Source organism: Oncorhynchus nerka, linkage group LG3 (genome assembly GCF_034236695.1).
Source record: "Oncorhynchus nerka isolate Pitt River linkage group LG3, Oner_Uvic_2.0, whole genome shotgun sequence".
Classification (NCBI taxonomy): Eukaryota; Metazoa; Chordata; class Actinopteri; order Salmoniformes; family Salmonidae; genus Oncorhynchus; species Oncorhynchus nerka.
In genome coordinates this window covers 75,142,967-75,155,119 of record NC_088398.1, presented here as the reverse complement: position 1 = coordinate 75,155,119, position 12,153 = coordinate 75,142,967, and the positions used below count along the sequence as shown (strand labels likewise).

General features: G+C 43.4%; 1 protein-coding gene across 1 annotated transcript in view; it reads left to right on the top strand.

The window, feature by feature from the left end:
- The window catches only part of LOC115113424 (calcitonin gene-related peptide type 1 receptor-like), a 45,512-nt gene continuing 33,359 nt past the window's right edge, over positions 1-12,153 (top strand). Inside the window, exon 1 of the mRNA XM_029641039.2 lies at positions 1-251. The gene's annotated coding sequence lies outside the window, so the exon portion shown is untranslated. The remainder of the gene's footprint in view (positions 252-12,153) is intronic.

Genomic DNA, 12,153 nt, shown 5'->3' with positions numbered 1-12,153 from the left:
TTCTCCTGAAGAGCTGTAGGCTAATTCGTGATGTAACAGGAAGTAGGCTAATGCGAATGCCTCCCACAATCTGACAGCGGCTCCAGTCCGACACTTTATTCATTGAGTGTTGAAACCCTTTAGGTTTGGTTCACTACCATTGCTGCGGAGGTTGCATTTGTGGGTGGAAAAAAGCTGTCGCTGGAGTGTTTGGTCGGTTAATGTTACTTTCTAAATCGCGGTAGCATTGGATTGTGAACTAATCGCATCAGGTAAGAACCATACGAATAGTGTATTAATAATGGGAATATTTACATATCTGGTTTAGGATTACTATTTTATTTGTCCACTTATGCATCGATTCCAGTATCGATGCATAAGTAATTTGCTTTTCCTTTTCTAAAATCAATAGCCTATACATATCCAATTCAAGCCCATGATAATTGGAAAGAGTCTGCTGCATTTCTGTCTGGTAAATTTAGACCTAAAACGTGCTTTTTAAAGCTACCTGGATAGATTTCAGTCCACTGTCGACAGGGATAACAATAGCCTATTTCTTGTAGTCTTCCAAAAACAATTGCGCACCGCAGATAGGTTAGTCATTTGTACTATTTTGCATAATTCCATAGGGAAATATATATATATATATATATATATATATATATATATATATATATATATATATATAGGAGAGCTATATATATATATATAGCCTCGTTATTAACACATCATACACTATTTGTACACATGTACAAACAATGTACTATTTAACCATGTATATATATATATAGTACATGGTTTGTACATGTGTACAAATAGTGTATAATGACTCCCGTCATCATCATACAATTATTGATAATAGCCTATTAATACTTCATCCTTAATTTAGGTTTGTTTTTTGACAGATTTGTTCGATCTATGACAAGGGTTTTCATTTGAAAGGGTTTGAAATGATTGGAATATTAAACAAATGCAAGGTAGCCTATAAGTACGTTTGTCCTCCAACATGCTACATAACATGTTTATAGGGAAGACAACACCAGCAATAATACATTTGTATTAACTCTCAGACCCCATTCAAGATGCGTTTTTACAACCTTATATAACCTTTCCAAACTTTAGGCTACAGTGGCACCTAAGTGTTAGGCTACCCACATTGACCTTTTAGGGCACAATGTGGTGTGTAGGTAACCTATAAATCAGACATTAGCATGATGACCATGTCAATGCAAAACCAAAAGGATTTCCTGGGCATTCTACAAGTTTATATGTCATATTGCTGTTTGATAATGAGTTGACTGGAGAGTCTAAAGAATGATAATTATTGTATCTTGTAATATCATGAACTGTCTTCAGATGCAAGGGAAATGTAGTTTTTTTCTCCACAGAAACCGATACCTTTGAAAGCATAACTATATTAATAAAAACATTGATAAAAAAAAACATGAAAGAATAAGCACTGTGCCTTTTTACATTGCGCGGCACATCCAGAGGACCTGATTGCTACTGACAGCATTGTAGTGTAAATGTGCCCGCTCTCCTCAGTCATGTGGCATACCCCAACACTGGTGTTTGGCACCAGTGCAATCTCAAGTTGTTGTTGAATCATCTGCATGGTTATGTAAGCCACAGATTGGACATGATGAAATGTTGTGGGGCAGCTAGAGGGAAGAACGTGATGGATATGATGAGGATGCTCACATTTGGCAGATCTCGCTTATGATACGATGAGGAAGGCAGAGATATTTCTCCATCAAGGAGAGGATAGAGTACACATGAACGAACTCAGAACTGTAGAACATTCAAGTTCATCAGGACCATTGAGACTTTTTAAAACCTTTCCAGATGCATTTGGCTGACACCATATTTGTCCTCTGCCTCTTTAACCCGTCCATAGATTGCACCCTTTAATCTCACATTCTCAAGTAAAATTACTTATTAAACATCCACAATAACCCACCGTCATGAAAAAAATATGACATGAAACAAAAATATTATTGCTTCGCTCAACATTTATGAAATCTTTCATGATTTGTATGTGTTCAATTTGAAAGCTGAGGAAAAGATGCCGCTTCACTGTGTGGCCTGGAGATATAGGACAGCCAGAGAGTGTTTTCCGGACTGACTGAATACCCCATGAGAAGCAGGCGTGTCTAATAAGTCTACAAGGATGTTCACTCAAAATGCTCAATGGCCAAGTTTTCACAGTAAATATATTAGCTCATATAGTGAAAGGAACCCAAGTACATTTTTGTGTGGGGAGTCTTTGTGTTGAACTGTAAAACATTGGATTTGGATTCCTCCCCCGAGCAGTCCTGTGGAGTGGGTATTGAAGGCTGAATCTAAATGGGATATTAAATGTTAAAGGTACCTCCGTGACTTGGTGATATTGCCTCGAGAAGCTCAGTCATCTACACGGCACAGAGTAGAGAGCCTAGGCTGAGGCGTCCAGAAGAGTCAACAAGGAGAACTGCTGAAAATGTGGCTGTTTCTCACTCTGGTCTATCTACAGAATGGACAGTGTTTTTTGATCAGTAAAACTCAGTCTTTATCGTCTTACCTAGAGATTCACATTACGTGTTGATAGCCGTTCTTGTCTATTAATGTTCTGTATTATGTAATGTTTCATGTTTTGTGTGGATCCCGGGAAGAGTAGCTGCTGCTTTCGCAACAGCTAATGGAGATCCTAATAAAATACCTAATACCATACATGTGAATATGAACGCACTGCTCACACCATTATGAAAAAGTGTGCAAAGCATCCATAACATGGGGGGAATAAACAAAACAAAATACCCTTCTTCCAAGACAAATATGATGGATTATACCAAGAGCTACCTTCAAATCTGTTATTGTTCAAAGTTTGGTCTGCAAAGTGGATCTCTCAACGAATTGAGAGCGAATTCTCAACACGACTCTCCCCTTACTTTTCCGATATCTGAACATTATCTTAGCCGACAGCTGCCACACAGTGTAAGACAGCCTGCTCTCATCAAGAAGGTGTATCCAGGTTATCTCCCTCTCCCCAGGGAGCAGATAGGTTATGCCTTTTTATTTTATTTACCACTTATTTTACCAGGTAAGTTGACTGAGAACACGTTCTCATTTACAGCAACAACCTGGGGAATAGTTACAAGGGGGAGGAGGGTATGCTGCTCAGCCATCTCTCCTGTTTTGAAGTCGGGGCGCACAAACACAAATGCATTGTGACGCTTCTATCATGCTGGAGGCCCCTGCTTCGCTATCTCTCTCTCTCTCTCTCTCTCTCTCTCTCTATCTCTCTCCATCTCTCTCTCTATCTCTCTCTCTCTTTGTCTGTTTCTCTCTCCCCTCTTGTTGGTCTCTCTCTCTCTCTCTCTCTCTCTCTCTCTCTCTCTCTCTCTCTCTCTCTCTCTCTCTCTCTCACCAGACCTTGGTTTAGTCATTAATCTGAGAGCTGGCTAATAGCACCACCATCTCATATCCTGTCTAATTCAAGTGCATCAGGGCCATTATTGAATTCCCCTGTCTAAACAGAACCTCGACACACATCATATCTTTACCTCTCTCCCTGGGCCTCGGCTACCACATTACACTCAAATGCATTGATGCTGATATGCGTCACTCTACTCAAACCTCCCTCGAGTCCCTGTATTTAATTCAGAGTCAAATCTCAATGATGTTAAAAAGATCCGCCGCCCCACATACCCCCACATGTATTACAGAAGATTCTTTCAGTTAATGACTTGAGCAAGGCACTTCATTAACCCTAATTGCTCCAGGGTCGCTGTTGATAATGGCAGACCCTTGCCGTGACTCTCCGAGGGTGTCTCAGGGGGAGTTGGGGAATGCAAAGAAAAAACAACACATTTCCAATTCACACATGTATTTTAATACACACTTGTACATGTGTGGAATAAGGCAAATATAAGCACCCACCAACATTCTTAGCAATATGTTGTTGATTATAACTATGTATGTTTCACTGACAGCCATGTCCTGTTGACTGGACGTAGCATGTTTTATTGCAGCAGTCAGGCCCGTGGACAACATGTTCTATGCTTGTGTGTGAGTCCTAGGCTAAAGTCGATCTGAGATGACGTGCTTTCTGAAGGATTAGGACAGTGGCCGTTTCCAGGCGTGTTCCGTGTTGATGCGTGCGAAACAAACTGCCGTTGGCTGACACGACCCTCCTGATTTACAGGCTGGGGCTAATGCCCCATGAATATAGAGGAGGTGGCTTCTGATAGGGCACAGAGAGCGAGAAAGGAACCGTGGGAGTTAGTATGTGTATCTTCTCCATCCAGTGAAGTCAGTATGTATATTCTCCATCCAGTGGAGTTAGTATGTGTATATTCTCCATCCAGTGGAGTTAGTATATATCTTCTCCATCCAGTGGAGTTAGTATGTATCTTCTCCATCCAGTGGAGTTAGTATGTATATTCTCCATCCAGTGGAGTTAGTATGTGTATCTTCTCCATCCAGTGGAGTTAGTATGTATCTTCTCCATCCAGTGGAGTCAGTATGTATCTTCTCCCTCCAGAGGAGTTAGTATGTATCTTCTCCCTCCAGAGGAGTTAGTATGTATCTTCTCCCTCCAGAGAAGTTAGTATGTATCTTCTACCTCCAGAGGAGTTATTATGTATCTTCTCCCTCCAGAGGAGTTAGTATGTATCTTCTCCCTCCAGTGGAGTTAGTATGTATCTTCTCCATCCAGTGGAGTCAGTATGTATATTCTCCATCCAGGGAGTTAGTATGTATCTTCTCCCTCCAGAGGAGTTAGTATGTATCTTCTCCCTCCAGTGGAGTTAGTATGTATCTTCTCCCTCCAGAGGAGTTAGTATGTATCTTCTCCTCCAGGAGTTAGTATGTATCTTCTCCTCCAGAGGAGTTAGTATGTATCTTCTCCCTCCAGAGGAGTTAGTATGTATCTTCTCCCTCCAGAGGAGTTAGTATGTATCTTCTACCTCCAGTGGAGTTAGTATGTATCTTCTCCTCCAGAGGAGTTAGTATGTATCTTCTCCCTCCAGAGGAGTTAGTATGTATCTTCTACCTCCAGAGGAGTTAGTATGTATCTTCTCCCTCCAGAGGAGTTAGTATGTATCTTCTACCTCCAGTGGAGTTAGTATGTATCTTCTCCCTCCAGAGGAGTTAGTATGTATCTTCTCCCTCCAGAGGAGTTAGTATGTATCTTCTACCTCCAGAGGAGTTAGTATGTATCTTCTCCCTCCAGAGGAGTTAGTATGTATCTTCTACCTCCAGAGGAGTTAGTATGTATCTTCTCCCTCCAGAGGAGTTAGTATGTATCTTCTCCATCCAGTGGAGTCAGTATGTATCTTCTCCCTCCAGAGGAGTTAGTATGTATCTTCTACCTCCAGAGGAGTTAGTATGTATCTTCTCCCTCCAGAGGAGTTAGTATGTATCTTCTCCATCCAGTGGTGTCAGTATGTATCTTCTCCATCCAGTGGAGTTACAATCTTCTCCATCCAGTGGAGTTAGTATGTGTATGTTCTCCATTCATTGGAGTTAGTGTTACATACTTTCCATGTGTTGTTATTTACAAGTTGACGTGTAAACATACTGATGGTACAGTAACAGTAGCCTACATGGGTCTATCACTTGTGACGGGAGTAGTTGTGTGCGCACTTGTGACGGGCCTGTGGCGTGCGCATGGGGGCAGATCCTTTGGCCTCTGGGTCATCTTAAAACAGAATTGAACTTGATCCAGCTCCCAGGGTTATTTTGGTAGATGTCAGGCCTGCTAGCAATCTTTCAGATCCAGGCCGAGTTCACTGGAAACTATCCTCCATTGAGATCAGGGCTGGATCTGTCAGAAAGACTACCACTTTCACAATACTGGGCTGGACAGTAGGGGCCATACTGAGCTGGACAGTAGGAGAGGTACTGGGCTGGACAGTAGGAGCCAAACTGGGCAAGACAGTAGGAGAAGTACTGGGCTGGACAGTAGGAGCCAAACTGGGCTAGACAGTCGGAGAGGTACTGGGTTGGACAGTAGGAGCCAAACTGGACTGGACAGTAGGAGCCAAACTGGGCTGGACAGTAAAAGCCACACTGGGCTGGACAGTAGGAGAGGTACTGGGCTGGACAGTAGAAGAGGTACATGGCTGGACAGTAGGAGCCATACTTGTATGGACAGTAGGTAGAAGTACTGGGCTGGACAGTAGGTAGAGGTACTGGGCTGGACAGTAGGAGCAAAACTGGGCTGGACAGTAGGAGCTATACCGGGCTGGACAGTAGGTTTCGGGTCCTAGGCTGAACAGTAGGAGGCAAACTGGCCTGGGCAGTAGGCGCTATACTGGGCTGGAAAGTAGGAGCAAAACTGGGCAGGACAGTAGGAGCTATACTGGGCTGGACAGTAGGAGCCATAATGGGCTGGACATCAGGTAGAGGTACTGGGCTGGACAGTATAAGCCAATCACTGCTGGAAAGTAGAAGCCATCTTGTGCTGGACAGTAGGTAGAGGTACTGGGCTTGTACAGTAGGTTCCATACTGGGCTGGACAGTAGAAGCCTTCCTGGGCTGGAAATTAGGTAGAGGTACTGGGCTGGACAGTAGGTTCCATACTGGGCTGGACCTTAGAAGCCTTCCTGGGCTGGAAATTAGGTAGAGTTACTGGGCTGGACAGTAGGAGCCATACTGGGCTGGACAGTAGGATCCAAACTGGGCTGGACAGTAGGATCCAAACTGGGCTGGACATTAGGAGTCATACTGGGATGGACAGTAGGAAGAGGTACTGGGATGGACAGTAGGAGCAAAACTGGGCTGGACAGTAGGAATCATACTGGGCTGGACAGTAGGAGCCATACTGGGCTGGACAGTAGGATCCAAACTGGGCTGGACAGTAGGAAGAGGTACTGGGATGGGCAATAGGAGCAGAACTGGGCTGGACAGTAGGAGCCATCCTGGGCTGGACAGTAGTTAGAGGTACTGGGCTGGACAGTAGAAGCCATACTGGGCTGGACAGTAAGATCCAAACTGGGCTGGACAGTAGGAAGAGGTACTGGGATGGGCAATAGGAGCAGTAGGAAGAGGTACTGGGATGGGCAATAGGAGCAGAACTGGGCTGGACAGTAGGAGCCATCCTGGGCTGGACAGTAGCTAGAGGTACTGGGCTGGACAGTAGAAGCCATACTGGGCTGGACAGTAAGATCCAAACTGGGCTGGACAGTAGGAAGAGGTACTGGGATGGGCAATAGGAGCAGAACTGGGCTGGACAGTAGGAGCCATCCTGGGCTGGACAGTAGCTAGAGGTACTGGGCTGGACAGTAGAAGCCATACTGGGCTGGACAGTAGGTTTAGGTACTGGGCTGAACATTGGGTAGAGGTACTGGGCTGGACATTTGGTATATGTACTGGGCTGGACAGTAGGAGGTGTACCTGGCTGGACATTAGGTAGAGGTACTGGTCATGACAGTTGGTAGAGGTTCTGGTCTGGGCAGTAGGTAGAGGTTTTTTATTTGTTTTTATTTCACCTTTATTTAACCAGGTAGGCCGGTTGAGAACACCTTTATTTAACCAGGTAGGCCGGTTGAGAACACCTTTATTTAACCAGGTAGGCCAGTTGAGAACACCTTTATTTAACCAGGTAGGCCGGTTGAGAACACCTTTATTTAACCAGGTAGGCCAGTTGAGAACACCTTTATTTAACCAGGTAGGCCGGTTGAGAACACCTTTATTTAACCAGGTAGGCCGGTTGAGAACACTTTTATTTAACCAGGTAGGCCGGTTGAGAACACCTTTATTTAACCAGGTAGGCCAGTTGAGAACAACTTTATTTAACCAGGTAGGCTGGTTGAGAACACCTTTATTTAACCAGGTAGGCCAGTTGAGAACATCTTTATTTAACCAGGTAGGCCGGTTGAGAACACCTTTATTTAACCAGGTAGGCTAGTTGAGAACACCTTTATTTAACCAGGTAGGCCAGTTGAGAACACCTTTATTTAACCAGGTAGGCCGGTTGAGAACACCTTTATTTAACCAGGTAGGCTAGTTGAGAACACCTTTATTTAACCAGGTAGGCCAGTTGAGAACACCTTTATTTAACCAGGTAGGCTAGTTTAGAACACCTTTATTTAACCAGGTAGGCCGGTTGAGAACACCTTTATTTAACCAGGTAGGCTAGTTTAGAACACCTTTATTTAACCAGGTAGGCTAGTTTAGAACACCTTTATTTAACCAGGTAGGCCGGTTGAGAACACCTTTATTTAACCAGGTAGGCCGATTGAGAACACCTTTATTTAACCAGGTAGGCCGGTTGAGAACACCTTTATTTAACCAGGTAGGCCGGTTGAGAACACCTTTATTTAACCAGGTAGGCCAGTTGAAAACACCTTTATTTAACCAGGTAGGCCGGTTGAGAACACCTTTATTTAACCAGGTAGGCCGGTTGAGAACACCTTTATTTAACCAGGTAGGCCGGTTGAGAACACCTTAATTTAACCAGGTAGGCCGGTTGAGAACACCTTTATTTAACCAGGTAGGCCGGTTGAGAACACCTTTATTTAACCAGGTAGGCCGGTTGAGAATACCTTTATTTAACCAGGTAGGCCGGTTGAGAACAAGTTCTCATTTACCACTGCGACCTGGCCAAGATAATGCAAAGCAGTGCGACAAAAACAACAACACAGAGTTACACATGGAGTAAACAAACGTACAGTCAATAACACAATAAAAAAATGGGTGTTGCTATGGTGACCAGTGAGCTGAGATAAGGCGGGGCTTTACCTAGCAAAGACTTATAGATGTCCTGGAGCCAGTGGGTTTGGCGACTAATATGAATCGAGGGCCAGCCAACGAGAACATACAGGTTGCAGTGGTGGGTGATATATGTGGCTTTGGTGACAAACTTGTACTGTGATAGATACCATCCAATTTGATGAGTAGAGTGTTGGAGGCTATTTTGTAAATTACATCGCAGAAGTCAAGGATAGTCAGTTTTACGAGGGTATGTTGGCGGCATGAGTAAAGGAGGCTTTGTTGCGAATTAGTTTAATTTTGGATTGGAGATGCTTAATGTGATTCTGGACTGGACTGGAAGTGGAGATACTGGGCTGAACTGTAGGCTTCTGGTACTGGCCTGCCCTATAGTGTTAATAAGGCAATAGATGGGCTACATTAAAGCCTCCGCCAGTTTCATTTGATCCGTTTTAGTTGCACTTAATCAGTTTTACTCTCAGCACCTATAATGATTATGAGAAGATTTGGGAACTTTAACCTGATCGTTGATCGGTAGGTCCTCAACAAGGCCAACTTCTACTCTGAGCCCTCATACCCTTCTGTGTTTCTTTGGGAGTGTTGCGTAGAATGGAGATGTGAACCTGTGGCTTGTTGTTTGTGTACTTGTCTCAGGCAGTGGGATGGATTTATGGAGTGACATGGTTCAATTTAGATTGACATGCTAAACTTCAGAGACTACGGAGGAACCGGTCCTCTTCCAGTGGGTTGAGAGGTCCACTCCCCACTAACCTTTTATTTGATTGTTTATAATAGAATTATAGAATAACTTTACATTTCCCAGAGGGATACCAACTTTGGGGAGTGGTATCCCATTAGAAGCTATGATAAAGGGCTAAAGGCCCAGTATGTAATGGTATCCCATTAGAAGCTCTGATAAAGGGCTAAAGGCCCAGTATGTAATGGTATCCCATTAGAAGCTATGATAAAGAGCTAAAGGCCCAGTATGTAATGGTATCCCATTATAAGCTATGATAAAGGGCTAAAGGCCCAGTATGTAATGGTATCCCATTAGGAACTATGATAAAGAGCTAAAGGCCCACTATGTAATGGTATCCCATTAGAAGCTATGATAAAGGGCTAAAGGCCCAGTATGTAATGGTATCCCATTAGAAGCTATGATAAAGGGCTAAAGGCCCAGTATGTAATGGTATCCCATTAGAAGCTATGATAAAGAGCTAAAGGCCCAGTATGTAATGGTATCCCATTAGAAGCTATGATAAAGGGCTAAAGGCCCAGTATGTAATGGTATCCCATTAGAAGCTATGATAAAGAACTAAAGGCCCACTATGTAATGGTATCCCATTAGAAGCTATGATAAAGGGCTAAAGGCCCAGTATGTAATGGTATCCCATTAGCTAAAGGCCCTATGATAAATGGGCTAAAGGCCCAGTATGTAATGGTATCCCATTAGAAGCTATGATAAAGAGCTAAAGGCCCAGTATGTAATGGTATCCCATTAGAAGCTATGATAAAGGGCTAAAGGCCCAGTATGTAATGGTATCCCATTAGAAGCTATGATAAAGAGCTAAAGGCCCACTATGTAATGGTATCCCATTAGAAGCTATGATAAAGGGCTAAAGGCCCAGTATGTAATGGTATCCCATTAGAAGCTATAATAAAGGGCTAAAGGCCCAGTATGTAATGGTATCCCATTAGAAGCTATAATAAAGGGCTAAAGGCCCAGTATGTAATGGTATCCCATTAGAAGCTATAATAAAGAGCTAAAGGCCCATTATGTAATGGTATCCCATTAGAAGCTATGATAAAGGCTAAAGGCTAAAGGCCCAGTATGTAATGGTATCCCATTAGAAGCTATGATAAAGGGCTAAAGGCCCAGTATGTAATGGTATCCCATTAGAAGCTATGATAAAGGGCTAAAGGCCCAGTATGTAATGGTATCCCATTAGAAGCTATAATAAAGGGCTAAAGGCCCAGTATGTAATGGTATCCCATTAGAAGCTATGATAAAGGGCTGAAGGCCCAGTATGTAATTGATGTCTCGTGGAAGTAAACAAACCACAGATAAGAAGATAGATATCAGATCATAAAGGTAAACAAACAACAGTGGCATATATATCCAGAAACGCCCTAAGTGAAGCATGTCAGTGTAATCACTAGACAAGCACTGCACGGCGTACTTACCCACTGCACTTGACTACATCTGAGCACCAAATGAATCATTCAAATGTGCTCCAAGTAGAAGCTATAGTTTTCTACAGGCTACTGCTTCAGGTTTCTTTAACTTAAATAATTAGACTAATGCGATGCAGGTTAGGCTATTTAAACTAGCCTATACCGTAACTCAATCATACCCCTGTTATCATCTCTACACTTTCTGTGTATGGTGGTGCTCATCCTTGTATTTATACCCATGTATTTACAGTGCATTTGGAAATAATTTTTCCACATTTTGTTACGTTACAGCCTTATTCTAAAATTGATTAAATCGTCCCCCCTCCCCCCTCATCAATCTACACACAATACCCCATAATGACAAAGCAAAAACAGGTTTTTCGAAATTTTTGCAAATGTCTATATATGTTTTTAATTTTTTTTTATCACAATTACATAACTACATAACTACTCAGTAATTTGTTGAAGCACATTTGGCAGTGATTACTCTTCTTGGATATGTCTCCACAAGCTTGGCACACCTGTATTTGGGGAGTTTCTCCCATTCTTCTCTGCAGATCCTCTCAAGCTCTGTCAGGTTCAATGGGAGCGTCGCTGCAGTGCTATTTTCAGGTCTCTCCAGGTTCAAGTCTGGGCTCTGGCTGGGCCACTCAAGGACATTCAGAGACTTGTCCCGAAGCCACTCCTGCGTTGTCTTGGCTTTGTGCTAAGGTAAACCTTTTTTGTCTTGTTGGAAGGTAAACCTTTGCCCCAGTCTGAGGTCCTGACAGCTCTGAAGCATGTACTTTGCTCCGTTCATCTTTCCCTTGATCCTGACTAGTCTCCCAGTTCCTGCTGCTGAAAAACATCCCCACGGCATTATGGCGCCACCACCATGCTTCACTGTAGGGATGGTGCCATGTTTCCTCCAGACGTGACAGTTGGCATTCAGGCCAAAGAGTTCAATCTTGGTTTCATCAGACCAGAGAATCTTGTTTGTCATGGTCTGAGAGTCCTTTAGGTGCCTTTTGATACACTCCAAGCGGGCTTTCATGTGCCCTTTACTGAGGAGTGGCTTCTGTCTCACCACTCTACCATAAAGGCATGATTGGTGGAGCGCTGGTGGTTGTCCTTTTGGAAGGTTCTCCTAGCTCCACAGAGGAACTCTATAGCTCTGTCAGAGTGACCATCAGCTTCTAGTTCACCTCCCTGACCAAGGCCCTTCTCCCCGATTGCTCAGTTTGGCCAGGCGGCCAGCTCTAGGAAGAGTCTTGGTGGTTCCAAACTTCTTCCTTTTAAGAATGACGGAAGCCACTGTGTTCTTGT